Genomic DNA, 20784 nt, shown 5'->3' on the forward strand with positions numbered 1-20784 from the left:
CTAACTCTGAGAGGCATAGCTGAGTAGTTGAAATAAAGATGTTATGCCCTGCAGAGCCAAGATGTTTACTGTCTTGCCCTTTACAGAAAAAATAGTGTCAACAGTTAGACAGGTATGGTATATTATACCTTCTAGGTGATATGGGTTCAAGAATCATTGAAGGCTGAGTCTCTAATAACTTAATATGTAGTTGGAGAAACAAGATCCCCAAATTTAAGTGATAGTACAAGTCAAATTGAAGTTCATTTATTTGTTGATTCAAATTGAGTGCTTTTTGAGTGCCACCTCAGAGCTGGGCATTGTTCTAAAGTAAAAGAAGTAGAAGTAATTAAAGAAGACAAAGCATCCGCTCGGCTCTTGCAGCCTAGTAGAGCAGACAGATAATAAACAGACAAACATATTGTCTAACGCCTGGTGTGTACTATATTTTTATGTATATTGTGGTCACACTAACGGTGTTGTTTGTCATTAGCAATAAATTGGTTAATTTCCCAAAATATCTAAATCTCCGATGAGGTTTAGATTTTTAGGAAAAGGGGGAGATGGAGAATGAAATATTTCAAACCAGTAATTCTTTCTCTGAGCTTTTTATACATGGTTCAAAATTGCATAAGGATATAACATGGCAAATAAAATATACACGTTTTGGTATGGTAGAAGAAAATTTGATTAGACAACAGGAAACCTGTGTTTTAGTCCCTGTTTAGTGTCTTTTGGGCTTCCCAGGTGGCTCAGTACGTACAAAGTCTGCCTGCAGTGTGGGAGGCATGGTTCAATCCCTGGGTCAGGAAGATCCCCTGGAGAAAGAAACGGCAGTGCACTCCAGTATTCTTGCCTGGAGAATTCCATAGACAGAGGAGCCTGGTGGCTACAGTCCATGGGGTTACAAAGAGTCAGACATGACTGAGTGACTAACACTTTCACTTTCTCATCTCCTTTTGGCTGAATGGCCTTTAAAAATTCCCTGTAACATGTAGTGGATTGTACTCTATCAGTGCTTCCCAAAGTTAGGTATCAGAATCATCTGGAGGGTTTGTTAAAACACAGATTGCTGTCCCATCCCCTGAGTTTCTGATTCAGTGGGTCTGGGGTGGGGCCTGAGAATTTCCGTTTCTCTCAAGGTTCCAGGTGAGGCCAGCTCTGCTGTTGGCCTGGGAACCACACTGAGAGAACCACCACCCTCCATGATCATGGGAGCCCTTCCAATTCCTCCCGTATTTTTAAATTCCCTAAAAAAGCTTGATAGCTCTTTGAACTAGACTAAGAGATCCCACTAACAGTTTGACCAGGGAAACTGCTTAATATTCAGGACTGTTTTCTGAGGAATAACTTCCAAAGAAGTGAGAATTCTAAAACGCTTTCTTACAGTCCCATAGATTTATGTTCATTAATAAATTTTATATTATTTCTTTAGGAAAATTGATTAACACTCAAGGGTGGAGGCTATGACTGTTCATGATTTTCTCTTTGTATCCCAAGTCCACAGTATGTGGTAGGTACCCAGTACTAATATGTTGAATTGCCGTAAGTTTAGGAAAGGACAGAATATTTCTTAAGGCCATCTTCCTGAGTCGCTGCTGGTTTTCTGTAAAATACCATTTAGAATTAAGGAGAATTAATTCCACTGGATGCCAAAAATCTTAACTGTTTATAGCATGTATTCTGTGTCTGCAAACTGTACTGTTGTTATTTCTATAGAAATTCCCTCAAAACCTTCATTGATATTGTCTGTCTCCTTTCTTGAGTATGAGTATACACAGAAAACAGGCAAATATAAAAACCATAATAAACAAAAGTTCATCACATTTTCTGTTACCTATAATAAAATTTACTTAATTCAGTGTAATTTAAGACATTTTGTTTTAAGATTTGGCTTTTGCAGAGCATCCCCCAAAGCCATAATGTGAGTAGAGCGGGTTTTTTTTCTAAAAGAATGTATTAATTTCAGCCTATGTTTAGACGATATCTACTATGGGCCTACAAAGGTAAAATTTCTACCTTAAGGGACTTTCAGACCTTTAGTTGGATAAGGCAGAGATTGCAAATTTGAATTCTAAGGAGCTAGGCACATAATACTCAAAAGTTTGGGGTTTTGTGAGTATTTTTTTTAGTGTTCACGCAAGTGAAAAGTAAACAAAACTAAAATATGATGTGGATTGACAAAGCCTAGTTCACCAGCTGAGTTCCAGTGTGAGGAAAGATCCCGTGGAGGAGGGCATGGCAACCCACTCCAGTATTGTTGCCTGGAGAATCCATGAGCAGAGGAGCCTGGCAGGCTACAGTCCATGGGGTCACAAAAGAATCAGACACGACTGAGTGCACACATACACACACACATGGTGCATGAGAAAATAGCAGGAGAGAACATGAGGGAATCCTTTGGGAAGCAGATGAAGCAGGTGTTCAGTACATCATGAACAGTTCATTCCTAATAGCAAGACAGTGAGAATAGTGCTACTGAGAGAGAAACTGGGGAATGTATTTAAGATTCTATTGTGTGCAGCCCTGATGGCCAGGGGGAAAGCTGTATACTCTTTGTTAGACAACTTGAATCACTAGTCACAGACAAGTACTGCTTATCTGGATTATATTTATGTCCTGCTTTACTGACTGTGTAATGTCATTGAATGTTGGAAACACATCCAGCACTCAGGAAGAAAAAACACTTTCTTGTCATTTGGAATTATTATTTTAAACTTATATGGCTCTTTCAGAAGTGTTTTGTCACAGGATTTATGAAAATATGGACCTTTGTGTCTCAGTTTGCACAATGGAATTATACCATCCATGATCACTACAGGACCAAGAGCTATTTAGCCTGTCATTTAAAAAAATATTTTATTGAAGTATAGTTGATTTACATTGTTGTCTTAATTTGTACTGTACAGCAAAGTGATTTGATTATATATATATATTCTTTTACATTATGGTTTATCACAGGACATTGAACATAGCTTGCTGTGCTATACAGTAAGACCTTATTGTTTTTTTGGTGAAGGTGAAAGTGTTAGTTGCTCAGTAGTGTCTGACTCTTGTGACCTCATGGACTGTAGCCCACCAGGCTTCTCTGTCCATGGATTTCTCCTGGCAAGAATAGTGGAGAGGGTTGCCATTCTCTTCTCCAGGGGATATTCCCAACCCAAGGATCAAACCCAGGTCTCCTGCATTGCAGGCAGATTCTTTACCATCTGAGCCACCAGGGAAGCCGTGTTATTTATCCATAATATATATAATAGTTTAGTTTACATCTGCTAATCCCAAACTCCCAGTCCTTCCCCCCTACTCCTTTTCCCCCTTGTCAACCACAGGTCTGTTCTCTGTGTCTGTGAGTCTGTTTCTGTTTCATAGATATGTTCATTTGTGTTGTATTTTAGATTCCACATATAGGTGGTATTTTTATCTAACTTACTTTGTTTAGTATGATGATCTCTAGGTCCATCCATGTTACTGCAAATGACACTGTTTCATTCTTTGTTATGGTTAACATTTTGTTGTGTGTATATAAACCATATTTTCTTTTTCCATTCATTTGTTTATGGACATTTAGGTTGTTTTCCCTGTCTTGGATATTGTAAATAGTGCTGCACTGAACATAAGGGAGCATGTATCCTTTCAAATTCTACTTTGATCCAGATATATAACCAGAAGTGTGATTGTGGGATCATAATGGCAACTCTATTTTTAGTTTTTTGAGGGATCTCCATATTGTTTTCCATAGTGACTGCTCCAGCTTACATTCCCACCAGCAGTGTACGAGGGTCCCACTTTCCCCATGCCCTCTTCAGTGTTTATTGGGTGGTGCTTCATTGTCGTTTTTCAGTCGGTTCAGTTCAGTCGCTCAGTCATGTCTGATCTTTGCGACCCCATGGACTGCAGCACCACAGGCTTCCCTGTCCATCACCAACTTCCAGAGCTTTCTCAAACTCATGTCCATCGAGTCAGTGATGCCATCCAACCAGCTCATCTTCTGTCATCCCCTTCTCCTCCTGCCTTCAATCTTTCCCAGCATCAGGGTCTTTTCCAATAAGTCAGTTCTTCACATCAGGTGGTCAGAGTATTGGAGTTTCAGCTTCAGCATCAGTCCTTCCAATGAATATTCAGGACTGATTTCCTTTCGGATGGACTGGTTGGATCTCCTTGCTGTCCAAGGGACTCTCAAGAGTCTTCTCCAACACCACAGTTCAAAAGCATCAATTCTTCGGCACTCAGCTTTCTTTATAGTCCAACTCTCACATCCATACATGACTACTGGAAAAACCATGGCTTTGACTAGATGGACCTTTGTTGGCAAAGTAATGTCTCTGCTTTTTAATATGCTGTCTAGGTTGGTCATAGCTTTTCTTCCAAGGAGCAGGTGTCTTTTAATTTCATGGCTGCAGTCACCATCTGCAGTGATTTGGGAGCCCCCCTCCCACCTCCCCACAAATAAAGTCTCTCATTGTTTCCCTTGTTTCCCCATCTATTTGCCATGAAGTGATGGGACCTGATTCCATGATCTTAGTTTTCTGAATGTGAGTTTTAAGCCAGCTTTTTCGCTCTCCTCTTTCACTTTCATCAAGAGGCTCTTTAGTTCTTCACTTTCTGCCATAAGGTGGGTGTCATCTGCATATCTGAGGTTAATATTTCTCCCATAAATCTAGATTCCAGCTTGTGTTTCATCCAGCCTGGCATTTCACATGATGTACTCTGCATATAAGTTAAATAAGCAGGGTGACAATATACAGCCTTGACGTACTCCTTTCCCGATTTGGAACCAGTCAGTTTTTCCATGTCGGGTTCCAACTGTTGCTTCTTGACCGCATACAGATTTCTCAGGAGGCAGGTAAGGTGGTGTGGTATTCCCATCTCTTAAAGAATTTTCAGCAGTCTGTTATGACCCACACAGTCAAAGACTTTGGAATAGTCCATAAAGCAGAGGTAGATGTTTTTCTGAAATACTCTTGCTGTTTCGGTGATCCAATGGATGTTGGCAATTTGATCTTTGCTTCCTTTGCCTTTTCTAAATCCAGCTTGAACATCTGGAAGTTCACGGTTCATATACTGTTCAAGCCTGGCTTGGAGAATTTTAAACATTACTTTGCTAGCATGTGAGATGAGTGCAATTGTTTGGTAATTTGAACATTCTTTGGTATTGCCTTTCTTTGGGATTGGAATGAAAACTGACCTTTTCCAGTCCCGTGGCCACTGCTGAGTTTTCCCAATTTCCTAGCATATTGAATGGAGCACTTTCACAGCATCATCTTTTAGGATTTGAAATAACTCAACTGGAATTCCATCACTTCTCCTTCACCAGCACTTCAGCATTCTTGTCTTGAGAGCCCCATGAACAGTATGAAGAGGCAAAAAGGTATGACACTGAAAGATGAACTCTGCAGGTCGGTAGGTGCCCAATATGCTAATAGATAAGACTGGAGAAATAACTCCAGAAAGAATGAAGAGACAGAGCCAAAGCAAAAGCAATGCCCAGTTGTGGATGTGGCTGGTGATGGAAGTAAAGTCCGATGCTGTAAAGAACAATATTGCATAGGAACCTGGAATGTTAGGTCCATGAATCGAGGTTAATTGGATGTGCTCAAACAGGAGTTGGCAAGAATAAACATTGACATTTTAGGAATCAGTGAACTAAAATGGACTGGAATGGGTGAATTTAACTCAGATGACCATTCCATCTACTACCGTGGGCAAGAATCCCTTAGAAGACGTGAAGTAGCCCTCATAGTTAACAAAAGAGTCCGAAATGCAGTAGTTATGTGCAGTCTCAAAAACAACAGAATGATTTCTGTTCATTTCCAAGGCAAACCATTCCATATCGCAGTAATCCAAGTCTATGCCCCAACCAGTAATACTGAAGAAGCTGAAGTGGAATGGTTCTATGAAGACCTACAAGACCTTCTAGAACTAACACCCAGAAAAGATGTCCTTTTCATTATAGGGGACCTGAATGCAAAAGTAGAAAGTCAAGAGATACCTAGAGTAACAGGCAAATTGGGCCTTGGAGTACAAAATGAAGCAGGTCAAAGGCTAACAGAGTTTTGCCAAGAGAATGCACTGGTCATAGCAAACACCCTTTTCCAACAACACGAGAGAAGACTCTACACATGGACATCACCAGATGGTCAATACAGAAATCAATCGATTATATTGTAGTTTTGAGCATTCTCAATTTTAAGATGCATCACCACTTCATTGGTGTTGAAAGGAAATCTTATAATCAGTGAAATACAGTAGATGTAAAGTCTTTTGTGCTGGATATTATGTTTCTGTGCATAAAGTAAATTGAGTAGAAGATTTTTGAAATGAAATGGCTAAATCATAACTACCATTACCATGTAAGTGTTGTTCCTTCCCAGTGAAAAGTTTTGTTTTTCTTTTTTTAAGAAAAATCTAAGTTCTAGAAACCTGAAGGGCACCTGATTTTTAATTGGAATCAGTCTGTACTCTTTTGAAGCCACAAATACTTTCTTACATGAAGGGTTCTCAGTGAATACTGCTGATTCCTATTTCATGTTTGTCTTCTTCAGAAAAGTATTTTGCTTCTGCAATTTCTTTTCTCTTTCTCCTAAAAAGAAAAATGTGAAGACTTTGTGAAATAGAAGCACAACCCTGGAGAATAAGTCGTTAGTCACAGGGCTCATTGAAGAGGTTTAAAATGGAAAATTCACACACCCAAATCAATAGCAGGAAAACTGTAGTGGGGCTGCAGACTTTCAGAAACTCTTCTGAATTCAGGAAGGGCTATGGGCTCCAAATAATTACAGTTGTTTTTCTCTTTTTATTTTCAGTTGAAGGATAATTGCTTTACAATATTGTATTGGTTTCTGCCATCCCTCAACATGAATCAGCCATAGGTATATATGTGTCTCCCCTCTTGAACCTTCCTCCCACCTCACACCCCATCCCGCCCCTCTAGCTTGTCACAGAGCCCCAGTTTGAGTTCCTTGAGTCGTGCAGCAAATTCCCACTGAATATTTTACATATGATCCACTAATTTTTTGTCATCCATTCCTGTAACTTATCCAAAATCTCCTTTTAAATTTCTCTACTAGTAAAGTGATTCTAACACAAATGATACAGTTGCCAAATACTGATCACAACACAGTTGCCAGATATTGATCACAACCTTTCCCTTCTGTGGTGATTTTGACAGATGTCAGGCAGCCTAATGTGCTATCAGTTTTGAGATGTTATTGATAAAGATTATAATACAAATATAGATATCATAAAACTATGTCACCTATAGATTTTGTTAGAATTTAAGTGTTTCATCTGTAGTACCTGGAATATATTTTGTATTTCTGAAGTAATGTGCCTAGTAGGAATTATTTCATCTTTGTGTGTGTGCATGCATACTCACACCCATCTATGTTAGGGACCCAATACTTACGACATGAGTTCAGAAGTATTTCATTATTAGAGCAAGCAGATTAGTTTTGCTAGAGAAGAATAGGCCCAGGAACTAATATAGCCCCAAATATAACTGGGGCTTACTGTTGGTCAGAATGCATACTCTGCTTATATTTTAATTTTCCTTTATCGAACCACGAATACTTCAAGTTTTGTTTCTAAGAGACAAAGTTGATTTATTTTTAAAGTGCCTGAAGCATTTCTACATTCACATGTAGATTTGGACCCAGAAGCACACAGGCTCTGTATTTTTAGGTGATCTAATTCATTTGCGAGTTGAAACTACATGTAACATACCTACAAGGTACATTTATAGTTTTTTTTTTCCAGAAAATCAGGTAAAGAGAAGGTGTTAAAATGGAAACATGCCTCCCTATCTGTGATAAACTTCTTTAGTAAACTTCACTAGGATTTAACATGAGCAACTGAGGTTTTGCAGTTTTGCTTACTTTGAGACATAGAGTTGAATGTTGGGTGCATTTTTCTTTTAGACCTCTTTAGATAAGGAGGAAAAATAGTCACTCCCCAGTCCTCCTCAAAAAACCCAATTTGTTATAAGTACAGTTCTGAATCTGAGGCATTCCTCAGTCGCCCAGAAAAGTCCGAGGTTGTTTACTGGGGGCACACTTGGCTCACTGTGTGGCACTCAGACTGTTGTGGAGTTGCTGATTTAAACAAGTAAACCTAAGTTTTTGTTCTCAGTGTTGTATTGGTGACATTTTCAATGTATTTTAATGCGATTCTCGTGATAGCAAAAGGGCCCAGGGACAGAGTTTGAATATCTGCTTGCAAAAGAGCTTAGTAGATAGACCTGATTCTGTCACAGGAATGCAAGATTCAGGACTTCCTCAGCTGTCCCAGTGCCTGTCCAAGGCCAGTTCCATCCTGAATGCCATCAGACCCCTGGTGGGCAGCCGTCAAGCCACGCCTGGACAAGGCTGATGAACGAGGAGCTCTCTTCCAACACTGTTACCTTCTGCTACTGGACCACTGTCTGTCTCATGTCTGTTCCTCCTGAGTCCCTTTAATACGCGAATCCTCCATTGAATCCATTGAATGTTTTAGAGACTCTGTTGATTGTAGAATTACTTTTGATTATTTTCAAGGGCACATCTGCTCTCTGTATTAGGAGCGTGTGTGCTCAGTCACTCAGTTGTGTCCAACTCTTTGTGACCCCCATGAACTGTAGCCCACCAGGCTCCTCTGTCTGTAGGATTTTCCAGGCAAGAATACTAGAGTGGGTTGCCATTTCCTTATCCAGGCTATATTCAGAGACATTGTATGTTTTCACAAACATAGTGTGGGTGTGGTTTTGTTACCTTGGGGTACACACAGCATTTGGGCTTCCCAGGTGGCGCAGTGGCAAAGAATCTGCCTGCCAGTGCAGGAGACACAAGAGACTTGGGTTGGATCCCTGGGTGGAGAAGGTCCGCTGGAGTAGGCAACCCATTCCAGTATTCTTGCCGGCAAGTTCCATGGACAGAGTAGCCTGATAGGCTATCGTCCATAGGGTCACAAAGAGTCAGACATTACTGAGAACATGCACTTGCACTTGTGTGCACACACACACATTTACTTGATGCACACTTTTCATTCATGGCTGCAAGGAACAGAAACCTTAATCAGCTGCAGTTTCCCAAAGTGGAAGTTATTTTTTCCTTGCATCACAGGATAGCTGGAGGTCAGCAGCCTAGGGCTGGTTCCACTGATTGATGGTGTTTATGGCCAGGGACCCAGGTGCTGACATTCTCTCTGTTATGTGTCGGTTGTCTTCATGCTTGTCATGTGTGTTCACAAGGTGGGAGCTCCATCACTCAGCAGTCTGGAGGAAGCAAGAGACGGTGGGGGGTTGGGGGAAAGGCCTGTGTGGTTTTCATCACTCCTTCCTCTGCTGATAGAAAGTTCAACTGCCTCTTCTGGTCTCCCCCCAGCCCAATGGCTCAGAGTTACCTTATTTTTTTATCTTTTTCCATTTAATTTTGCCTTTCAGGCATAGATCTTTGATCCATCCATAATGTGTTTTTGTATATGATGTGAGGTAGGGATCCAAATTTATTTCCATGAAAGGAGTCCATTTTCTCAGCACCAATTTATAGGTTATCTGTCCTTTCTCACTGATCTGTGATTTTTCTTGTTAACCAAGTTGATCTATGCACACACATGTGCATTTTTCCTCCTTCCTTCATATTCTTCTGGAACTTGTTCTTTTTGTCTCTTAGATGGCATAATATGTCTTAGTATATGGTAGGCAAAGATCCTTTTTGCTTTTCTTTTCCTGTCCTTCCCATTTCCTACTCTCTTCTATCTTGGTGTTTTCCCTTTTTCTTTCTTGCTTTTCCCTTCTTATCATTGACAAATGTTGGAGATGGTAGAGATGATGTTTCTGCATACTGATGTGATAGAGCTCACTAATGTCTGTGTTTCTATTTCATGGGCCACCAATTTAAAAATCAGTTTGAGGTATTAGGTGTGTAAGAAGCCTAGATTCAACAACCACCCCTAAAAATAGCAATATGAAAATCTTACTATACAGTCTGTCTCAGAAGTTTGTGGTTTGGTTTTGCTTTGTCCTTTTACCACCAGATGTTACAGTGTGTTCTCCTAAAACTGTAACAGCCCTGAACAGTGTTGCCATGTTTTATTCTTGTCTCTCTCACCCCTTGAAAGTGAAAGTGTTAGTCACTTAGTCCTGTCTGACTCTGCAACCCCATGGACTGTAGCCTGCCAGGCTCCTCTGTCCGTGGGATTTCCCAGGCAAGAATACTGGAGTGGGTTGCCATTCCCTTCTCCAGGGAATCTTCCTGACCAAGGGATTGAACACAGGTCTCCTGCATTGCAGGCGGATTCTTTGCCATCTGAGCCACCAAGGAAAGCCCCCCTCTTGCCCCTTATCTGACTAAAAATAGTGTATTGGGAATTGAGAGTGAACAACTTTGAGCGGAAGTGCTTATTTTCTTGTATTCCAAGGGGAAAGTGACTTTTAAATTCTGTTGAACAGTACTTGAAAGATGCTGAATGAATCTAGTCAGTTCCATCAGCAAACTGGATCATCCTGAGGTTGGAAACATGGGGGTTTGCAAAAATCAGTCACAGAGGATTAAAACACGTTTGGTCACAAGTTGTTTAAAAAACAACAAACCCTACAGCTGTTTTCAAGTGGGTGTTTCTCTTGGAGAGAAGTCCAGAGTCTCTTGGATTTCTAGTCTGATTTCTTCATAGCTTGCCAAAGGTTGGCAACCTCTGTTCAGCTGATGTCCAACACGGCAGGGAGGAGAAGGAACATCTCATCAGTGTCTGGAGAGGGTGGTCCCTCCAGGGAGTCCAGGGATGCCTCAGATGTGGCTGGGAAATTTTTCTTCTGTGGCCATCTATACTGTACCAGCTTTAGGAATAAATACTTGAACACACACATGCGTGTGTGTGTGTAACACTCTACTTGAACCCTAATTTCCAAGTTGAAGTTGTTTACCTTTCAAATAACCGAGAGAAAAAAAGAGGAAGCCTGAAAAGGTACTTTGGACTTGAAAATGGTTTTCTTGTAGCAGATCAGCATTGCAAGTGGGTCCCCTGCAGACCTGAGGTTTATTGCTTGCAACTCCAGACAAATTACCTACCTATTGCAGTCGTATTTAGGTTACATCTGCTTTCTCTTAAAGTTCCTTGGTAAACTGAAACTGTTAGTGAGTAGGAACCTGACTGTGAAAATTTTGAAAAGCAGCTGTGTCCAGATCACAAGATTTCTCTTTGTTTTTGTTTTCATGGAGGAATTGTTCTGGGTTTGGTGACTGTTGGTTTAAACCAGGTACAAATGCAGGGAGCTAAATAGACAGCCTTATTTTAGCCTTATGAATTTTAGCTTGTTATGATTCCCCCCCTCTTTTTTTTTTAAACTGTCGGGGCACACATTTTAGTATCTACCCTACTTTCGATCTCCATCTCTACAGTTTTGCGTTTGGTCATCTCCGGGAAGGAAGATGAGAGCATTTGTCCTCAAATTGGTCTCAGCCCCTTATAGCCTCCACACTCCAAGGTCCCTAAGTCAGTGGGGCTGTCAAGTTAAAAACCGAGAAAAAGCTGGTTCCTCGGTGGACAGCTGAGACTCCTCATGTGATTTCAGTTTACATTTGATTGGGTTCCACATTCCAGTACATTTGGGGAAGTATTTCTCAGACTCTGGCAACTCTGCATTAGTTTCTGTGTGTCGGGGATTTTCCATCTGAGGTCTTCAGAAAAAATTACAGAGTTTGTGGAAAGTCATGATCCTAAATGGACAAAGGAAGAAACACCTTCGGTTTGAGTGGGTGTTTCTCAGTTACATTCCTGGATTGTGTGTGTGTGTATGTATATAATATAGATATATATATATAGTGTTTGTGTATATATATATTTAAAATTTTTCTCTCTTTTTGGGATGAATTTTTTTTGGGGGGGAAGGTGAATTTCAGTTAAGTTTTGGGGAAATCTTTGCAGCAGTGGTTGAGTCTGGATTGGACGCTGGGGGTTTCAGCAGCAGCCCCACTTGTCTCTTGAAAGACCTGAGATACTCTTCTTGGGGACAGTGTCCGCTGCTGGCGTATGAGCCACCTCCCAGTTCCACAGTGTTCTCCGTGAGATGCTGTCACTCCCCCCCACCCCTATCAGTGTTCACGAGGCCCCTGTCTATTTTTGCCCGCCTGTACTTTTTCTCTTTTCCTCTAGATTTGTGGCCCTGGCTTAGAGATTAAAATGTCTGCCCCCTGTGTGGGAGACCCGGTTTCGATCCCTGGGTTGGGAAGATCTCCTGGAGAAGGAAATGGTAACCCACTCCAGTATTCTTGCCTGGAGAATCCCATGGACGGAAGAGCCTGGTAGGCTACAGTCCACGGAGTCACAAAGAGTCAGAGAAACGACTGAGCGACTTCACTTCACTTCATTTCTTTATACCTTTGCTTCTAATCAGCCTTCAGAGGTCACACCCCTGCTCATTCCATTTTCACTTGTGTCTTGAAGTCTTGCATCTTTTCCTTTGAAAAAAAATGTTCCTTCTTATGTGGCCTGTGCTGGCATCATCAACATGGGGAACTTCTTTTCAATTCCCTCTCATAGCGTAGAAAGCAGTAGCTCTCCTCACTTAATGACTGGTTGGAAAGGCTTCCTTTTACTTCTCCTAAGTGGATTGGGTTGCTACTTCCTTGAAAACCACAGGTATGCCTGTGTGAAATTAAACTCGCTCATTTTGAGATTGTGTGTGGGGGTAGGAGAGGGGCAAGGTGATATTTAGAGTCTCTGGCGTCTGCCTCCCACAGGTTTTTCCTTAAAATTTTGTTGATTTGAAGCTGTTCCTATATTTAGGTCTAGTCTCCTGAGGTAACCTCTGGTTCCCTTTCCAGCAGGATACCGCGGGGCCCTGTGGGTTTGCTTCCTCTTGCCCTGGTCCTACCCCTAAATGTTTCCCATGTGATCACCACACATCTTTTCACAGAGGTTCCTGGTCATCAGGACTCTTCAGCACCTACTATTGTTTTTGCCAGAATGTTCTCCATAGTAACTCTAGTCACATATTAAGTTAGCAGTTAATTCCTTTGTGGAAAAAAGCAAGAATTTAATCAACAGAATTATTTTTGTGCAAATATATCTGATTTAACACTCTGACAACATTGAGATGCCTTTTAAAATGGCTTCATCTGACAAAGAAGAGAAAGAACTTTCTAGTCTTTGTACTGTGTAAACCATGCTATCCAAACTTAGCAGACTAAAGCTGATTAAAACTCAGGGATTTTTAATCCGTGATATCTAATAAATTCAGATAACATGAATTTAATAGACTTTGATAGTGAGGAATGCTTGTATGGCATTTACAAAGAATTGTCTTAGATGCTAACATCTAAGATGCTAACATGAAAAATTGCAGTTTATTTTCTTGGTGCTTTAATTTTTTAATTGCTGTGACAGAAAACTTCTATTATGCATCAAAATAACCATATGTAATTAAAATACACAATGTCAAAACAGAAAAAGAGACACAAATGTACAGAACAGACTTTTCGACTCTGTGGGAGAAGGCGAGGGTGGGATGTTTTGAGAGAACAGCATCGAAACGTGTATATTATCAAGGGTGAAACAGATCACCAGCCCAGGTTGGATGCATGAGACAAGTGCTTGGAGCTGGTGCACTGGGAAGACCCAGAGGGATGGGGTGGGGAGGGAGGTGGGAGGGGGGATCGGGATGGGGAATACGTGTAAATCCATGGCTGATTCATGTCAATGTATGGCAAAAACCACTACAATACTGTAAAGTAATTAGCCTCCAACTAATAAAAATAAATGGAAAAAAAATAAAATACACAATATGAACATAGATAGCTCACTTTAGAATATACAAAGCATGCATCTAAAATAACTTCATTTCTCTGACCCTGAAATGAAATCAGCCTCCCTGTTGGATGTTGGATGTTAACACTACATGTATAGTGTATTCTGTGAATTTATATTTGCTCATGACTGTGTGGACAGTTTTCAACTGAAATACAGATTTCAGTAAATTCTTTAAAGTCATGGCACATTGTCTATTGGAAGAATACTTAGCATTACTAATTCATTGCCCAACTATCACATTCTGTGTTTCTCTTGGAAAATGCACTGCTAATTGAGATGTGGGAGGGAACAAGTACAACAGATATTAAACCTCTGTGTGGACATTGCTTTGTCCTTAAAAGATAGCAAAATAAACATTAGTTCACTCACTACGAGAGTGTGCGTGCATGCTAAGTTGCTTCAATTGTGTCCGACTGTTTGCGACCCAATGCATTGTAGCCCGCCAGGCTTCTCTACCCATGGAATTCTCTAGGCAAGAGTACTGGAGTGGGTTGCCATGCCCTCCTCCAGGGGATCTTCCCAATTGAGGGATCGAATCTGCCTCTCTTATTTCTCCTGCATTGGCAGGCAGGTTCTTTACCACTAGTGCCACCTGGTAGCTTATGATTAACAAATAGATATTTCAGAGGATAAATATTTAGGATTTCTGACTCGGATTTCAGTTGCATCAAGAGGTCTTATGCACTAAGAGGTGTTTCTTAACTGCACACATCTGTGTAAGTCACTTACCCTCTCAGAGAGGCTGGAACCCCACCTAGCTCATTCATTCCCAGATATCCTGAGGAATAAAGAAGGTGGCAAGACAGGGACCCACATAAGACTTCCATCAAAGATTATTCATTGATTTAGGTTGCTTGTGGGTAAAATTAGTTAGAATCAGGAGTGCCATAAATATTGATGCAGCCTGTCCTTAAGTTTGAAACCTCCCCCTCATATCAGCTGTGCGCAACTGACCTTCACGTCAAAAGCTTTTCTTTTTGCTGTCACAGCAACAGGTTTGAAGTTCTTGAAAGCTGGTAACACTGAGAAGTTTCACTCCCTGTCTCAGAAACAACCCCAGGTGAGAACCTTGGAAATGGTGCTCAGTTTCCAAAACCATTCTGTAGAAGACAACATGCATTCACAATATGTTTTCTCTACTGTCTTAAAAAATTAAATATCTAGTTCTTTAAGTCATCCTGTGGATTATTAGACCTTTGGGAACCAAACCTGGGACCAGAGCCATCATGTAAAAATATTCATATTTTTGGCTAGGAGAATATATTGCATGTCTCATAAAACCAGTACAGAAGAACATTCAGAGAATACTACTTGTTCAAAAGCTTGTAGTCCCTGGTTGTGTTAAGCATGGGCCACATATACTTAATAGATTTTAGATTATGCAGGAGCCCTCACAGGCCATTAAGGTTGCCGAATGGTTTCTCATGACCTTCTTCCCTGCCAAATAAAAAATAGAATTTGTCAGGACTTCCCTGTGGTCCAGTGGTTAAGACTTTGCCTTCCAATGCAGGGGGTAAGAGTTCGATCCCTGCTTGGGAAACTAGATCCCACATGCCTTGGGGCCAGAATAAAAAAACAAGACATAAAACAGAAGGACTATTGTAACAAATTCAATAAAGACTTTAAAAATGGAAAAAAAAAAGAATTTGTGGCAGATCCTGGTAGAGGCAATTATATTGCTGTCATGGATATGAGACTCAGTTAGGAAGCAGTTCCTGGCACATGGTTCATCCACTTCTCTTCCTCCACTTTTGGGGCTAGGACGAAAAGCCAGCCCATTATTCCTTCCTGTCCTCCATCCGGCAAAGCCAAGGTTACTTCTAACAACCAAACTATTGGGCTGGATAATAATTCCATTTCAACCCTTTAGGTTCTTACCAAATGTTGTCAAGCATCAGAAATATTTCACCAGCCATTTCTTCTCACCATCTGTAGGTCCAAGATAATGAAATGGGTGGAACTGGCTTCTGTTATTTCTTACTGGTTAAAAATTTCTGTTGCTCTTGGGAGTAAAAACTGTTAAGTTCTATAAAATGTGATCAGAGAAAAGAAACAAAAACTGAGCATTTTTTCCAATGGGATTTTTTTTTTTTTAAGGTGGCCACTTGCTGAAAGTCCAACTTAGATTCCAAAGACAATAGCTTCAGGCATTAAAATAGAATGTAAATATATTTAAATATGAACAAAAAGATACCTGTAAAATCTCAAATCTTTGCAGACTTTTCTAGAGGAAAAATTTCAACCTAAGTATCTGGGAAGCAGTCATGTTAAGCCCTTTTGCTGGCACAAAGAAAGGATTAATTGATATGAACAGCTTTGGGTATTTACTGTATTTACTGGTGTGGTGCCTTAGAACCTTCTTAACAAAGTTACAAGTAAGAGTAGGGAAGGAATGAAAACTACTAAATTGTCTTTTATTGTTAAGACAATACTTTCTGTTTCCTCTTTTTCTGTAATCCGAAAGAAACTCAGTGTTGGCATTCTGTTTTATGAAACCTAAAAATAAAATTAAATACTGTTAATAAAATAAAAATACTAAGAAGAAGGGCAAAGGAATAAGAAAGATTGTTCATTTTTGAGAGAATCGTGGTCATTTGAAACATGACCAAATGTGAGCTGTTTTTCATCAACACGTTTTAAACAAACACATTCTTAGCTCTGTTTTTGGTTTTGATAGTAAGTCCACTGGGAATTCATATATTGTGGGAAGAGCTGATGATGCTAAAAGAAGCCTGGTTGTTGCCAGGTCTGAGAACAGGATTTGTTTTCTCAAGGAACCTTTATTCCATCAAGGGTGTTAAATTATTATAGATTATACTCACACAGCAGATTGCTGAGTCACCAAGTGACAGTTTCCACTATTTTTTAGCTCCTTGGTATGTCTGTTCCTAACAGTTTTGCTTTTTGTTAAACTGTAGAACTCATATATTATGTTGTCTTCCACAGAGAAGCTTATGTGTACATCCCAGCTGAGATCTCACCACCATAAATACATCACCACCAAACATTATGGGAATACATTTTCTAAATCATTTATTTAAACTGTCTTAGAATGCAGAGAAATTTCTGTTAGCCAAAAAATGCTTTTCAGAATCTATTGTAATAGGATTTAAATTGTCTTTATTCATAGCCTTGGGAATTATTGGTTTTAGACTTAAAGGATCATTTCCCCCCAAATGAAAAATCCTGACTCTCCTACAGATATAAATTGAACATGTGTTAAAGATTTTATTTATCTCATTATTAGTGAGAGAACCAGACAGATATTATAACCTCTCAAAGAAGAAGCACAAGTTTATATGGAATAAAGGTTTATATGGAATAAAGGTTTACATGTGAATTTACAAATGTATCTGAAGTTGGTTTTTTTCTAATGGGAAGGGGAAAGGAAGTTAATTGAATCACCAGGGGACAGGATTTATTTGCATGTCTGTAGACACCTTCCTAGTGGATCAGACAGTAAAGAATCTGACTGTAATGTGGGAGACCTGGATTCGATCCCTGTGTTGGGAAGATCCCCTGGAGGAGGGCATGGCAACCCACTTCAGTATTCTTGCCTGGAGAATTCCATGGACAGAGGAGCCTGGCAGGCTACAGTCTATGGGGTCGCCAGGAGTTGGACACAGCTGAGCAACGAAGCACTATTAGACAACACTTATTTTGCTTTGCTCTCAGTTGTATAAAATTTAAGGAGTTCTATTAAGGAGTTCAAAGGCATAGCTAGGCTAGTATCAGAGAACCTGGAAATTTGAGCTGTAAACCATGCAGAGTTGCCATTAGAGACTGCAGGAATCTCTGTTGCTTATCATTACATTAGTTATGATTGACATAAATGAACATTTGAATAGGACCAGAGAAACTAGTGGAGAAGTAACACACAGCTGTCCTTTGGTTATTTTCTGAAAGGTTTCTAAGGTTATTTCAATTCCTATACAGACAAAGTCTTTTTTTTTTTTTAAGATTTATTTGTTTATCTTTTTATTTTTGGCCAAGTTGGGCTTTCATTGCTACTCATGGGTTTTCTCTAGTTGCAGCGAGCTGTCGAGCTGCTGTCTAGTTGCGGTGCCTGGGCTTCTCATTGCAGGGGCTTCTGTTGTTGTGGAGCACAGGCTCTAGACCGCAGGCTCAGTAGTTGTGGCTCATGGACTTCGTTGCCCTGAGGCAGGTAGGATCTTCCTGGACTGAGAACCAAACCAATGTCCCCTGCATTGGCAGGCTGATTCTTAACTGCTAGACCACCAGGGAAGTCCTGACAAAAACGTCTTCACTCTGTTATAAAAGATGTGAAGTTCATTGTTAAATCTCATGATTTAAGATTTTTTGTAAAGTTAGATGCTGTGAATTTCTAAACAGTATGATGACTTCATATGAAACTAGATGATGCTGAGATCCCTCTGTACCAGCTCTCTATGGATGGGACTGGGAAGAAAGTTGATTCCTTTCTAATTGCAAGAAGTGAAGCGAAGTCCCTCAGTCATGTCCTACTCTTTGCGACCCCATTGACTGTAGCCTACAAGGCTCCTCTGTCCATGGAATTTTCCAGGCAAGAGTACTGGACTGGGTTGCTACTTCCTTCTCCGGGGGATCTTCCCGACCTAGGGTTCGAACCTGGGTCTCCCGCATTGCAGGCAGATGCTTTACCATCTGAGCCATTAGGGAAGCCCCTCTAATTGCAAGAGGAGATGCACAAATCCTCAAAGAGGAGGCAATGACAAAGTTGAAGATCTACATGAGAGGAACACTAAAAATGAGTCACTGAAGGACTTTAAGCTCCCTGGGACCTTAAATCAGTTTCCATTTGAAGGAACTGGCAGAGAACCCCATCAACATACAGTTTTAGAGATGGTTTACTGTGATTTCCCTTGGGTGTTAATTAGTTCCATCTGTCTCTAGTTCAATAGAATCACTTAGAAAAATGTAGAAGTGTTTGTGTGCTTAAATATTTAAGATCGCAAAAGGACTCTGTGCTCCTATAGATAAGGGTTGTTGAGAGTAGACTATTAATAAATGGTTCCGGCTACGGGTTCCTTAAGTCTGTCTTAGAGAGAAAGCACTAACTGAAGGAGCTGACGGGGCTTCTTTTCTGGAGACTGCAGAGCAAGGATTGGCCTGGTACTCTGATTCTTGGGAGAACACCCTCATCTTCTAGGAGTCTGGAGTAAGTGCCTTTATAACCCTTTTCATCAACACAGTCCAAGAACTCATGGGTTTTAAAGAATCTTTATTTACTTGACTACGTTGGTCTTAGTTGCAGCACATGGGATCTTTGCTGTGTCATGAAGGATCTTTCATTGTAGTGCACGGACTCTCTAGTTGTGGCACTCGGTCTGTGGAGTGTGCAGGCTTCAGGAGTAGCAGCACCTGGGCTTAGCTGCTCCACCAGCATGTGGGATCTTAGTCCCTCAACCAGGGATTAAACCCACATCCCCTGCATGACAAGGCAGATTCTTAGCCACTGGACCACCAGGGAAGTCCCAAACTCACGGGTTTTGAAGTTTGTATCAGCCGCTGATAAAAGCAACCATTTCCATATTGACTGGAAAAAAATTCTTGGGAGATACTCCCATCAGGAAAGAACTGGGAGCCTATAGTTGGATAAAAATAGGTCAAATCATAGAAGTCGACTTTGTTTTGTAGGTGTGAGTCCAGGATTCATTGGGAAACCAAACTCTTTTCCAGGTGTTTGTTTCCAAGTTGGCACTGCTTTCCCTCATGACCCTGGTTTCCCCGCATGTCTTTGTTGTTGATTTATGTTGGAAAGAGCCTGTACAGACTGTCTCTCTAACCTGGGGTGGGCCAGTTCCTCCTCACTCTCAGAGAACTTTGTGGCCAGGAGACTCTCAGAGCTGATCAGATTCAGGGCCAAGTAAGGGAATGCTGAAGAGTGTACAAACACAGAAAAACAAAAATCATGGAAACTTAAAGAGAACAAAACAAGAGGCTGTGAGAGGTGCCACCAAAGTGAGGAAATCTGATCAGACATTGAAATCTGTTTTGCAGCCAGACTTGATGGGAATGTCTGTGAAAACTGGAGAATGCAGTTGTCAGGTCTGCTGAATACAGCAAAAAATGTCTAAATTATACAGTGGAACTGCCAAAATCAAGATCCATAAGGTTTTATATGATATATTTTTATCATGGTATCTGGCCAAAAATACAGTCAACTTTGTTTTCTTTTGTTTCCACATCATATGGTAAAAGAAATAGGAATAGGTTATTAAGTAGCTGGTGTTCTTCTATACAAACTCTGGGGCCTGTGGTCAGCCTTGCTGTAGGTAAGGTCCAGCCTGTCTGGTTTAAGCGAGTAGATTGGCTGTCATAATGGGTCATTTGTACCAGGTGATATATGTGGCATTAAGCTTCTGTACATTCTCTTTTCAAAATTTTCTTTACACAGCAATTGAGTTTTTTTTTTAAACTTTATATTTTATTTAAATTTTTATTTTTTAAATTATGAAAATATGATAACTCAAAGGAGACTTGGAAAATACAGAAAAAAGTTACATATTGTTCCACTACATATTGCAATTATTTTTTTAAGTAGATAAATTAAGATTTTTAGTTGGAATTCAATGTCAAACTCTCAAAAATTAATAGAATACAGAGAAGTAGAAGGATATAGTAGACCTGAAAAGCACTATGAACCAATTCAACCTGTTTTTTTATTTTACATTGGAGTTGCTTGCTCCTTGGAAGAAAAGTTATGACCAACCTAGATAACATATTAAAAAGCATATTAAAAAAAACTTTGCCAGCAAAGGTCCGTCTAGTCAAAGCTGTAGTTTTTGCAGTGTCATGTATGGATGTGAGAGTTGGACTATAAAGAAAGCTGAGCACTGAAGAATTGATGCTTTTGAACTGTGGTGTTGGAGAAGACTCTTGAGAGTCCCTTGGACTGAAAGGAGATCCAACCAGTCCATCCTAAAGGAGATCAGTCCTGAATATTCATTGGAAGGACTGATTCTGAAACTGAAGTTCCAATACTTTGGTCACTTGATGCAAAGAACTGACTCATTTGAAAAGACC

The 20784-nt window shown here is 40.3% G+C and overlaps 1 protein-coding gene across 4 annotated transcripts in view; it reads left to right on the forward strand.

Annotated features, from left to right (window-relative positions):
- BICC1 (BicC family RNA binding protein 1) overlaps positions 1–20784 on the forward strand; it is a 360147-nt gene that overhangs the window by 243825 nt on the left and 95538 nt on the right. The gene's annotated exons all lie outside the window — the stretch shown is intronic.

This window comes from Cervus elaphus, chromosome 15 (assembly GCF_910594005.1).
Source record: "Cervus elaphus chromosome 15, mCerEla1.1, whole genome shotgun sequence".
Lineage (NCBI taxonomy): Eukaryota > Metazoa > Chordata > Mammalia > Artiodactyla > Cervidae > Cervus > Cervus elaphus.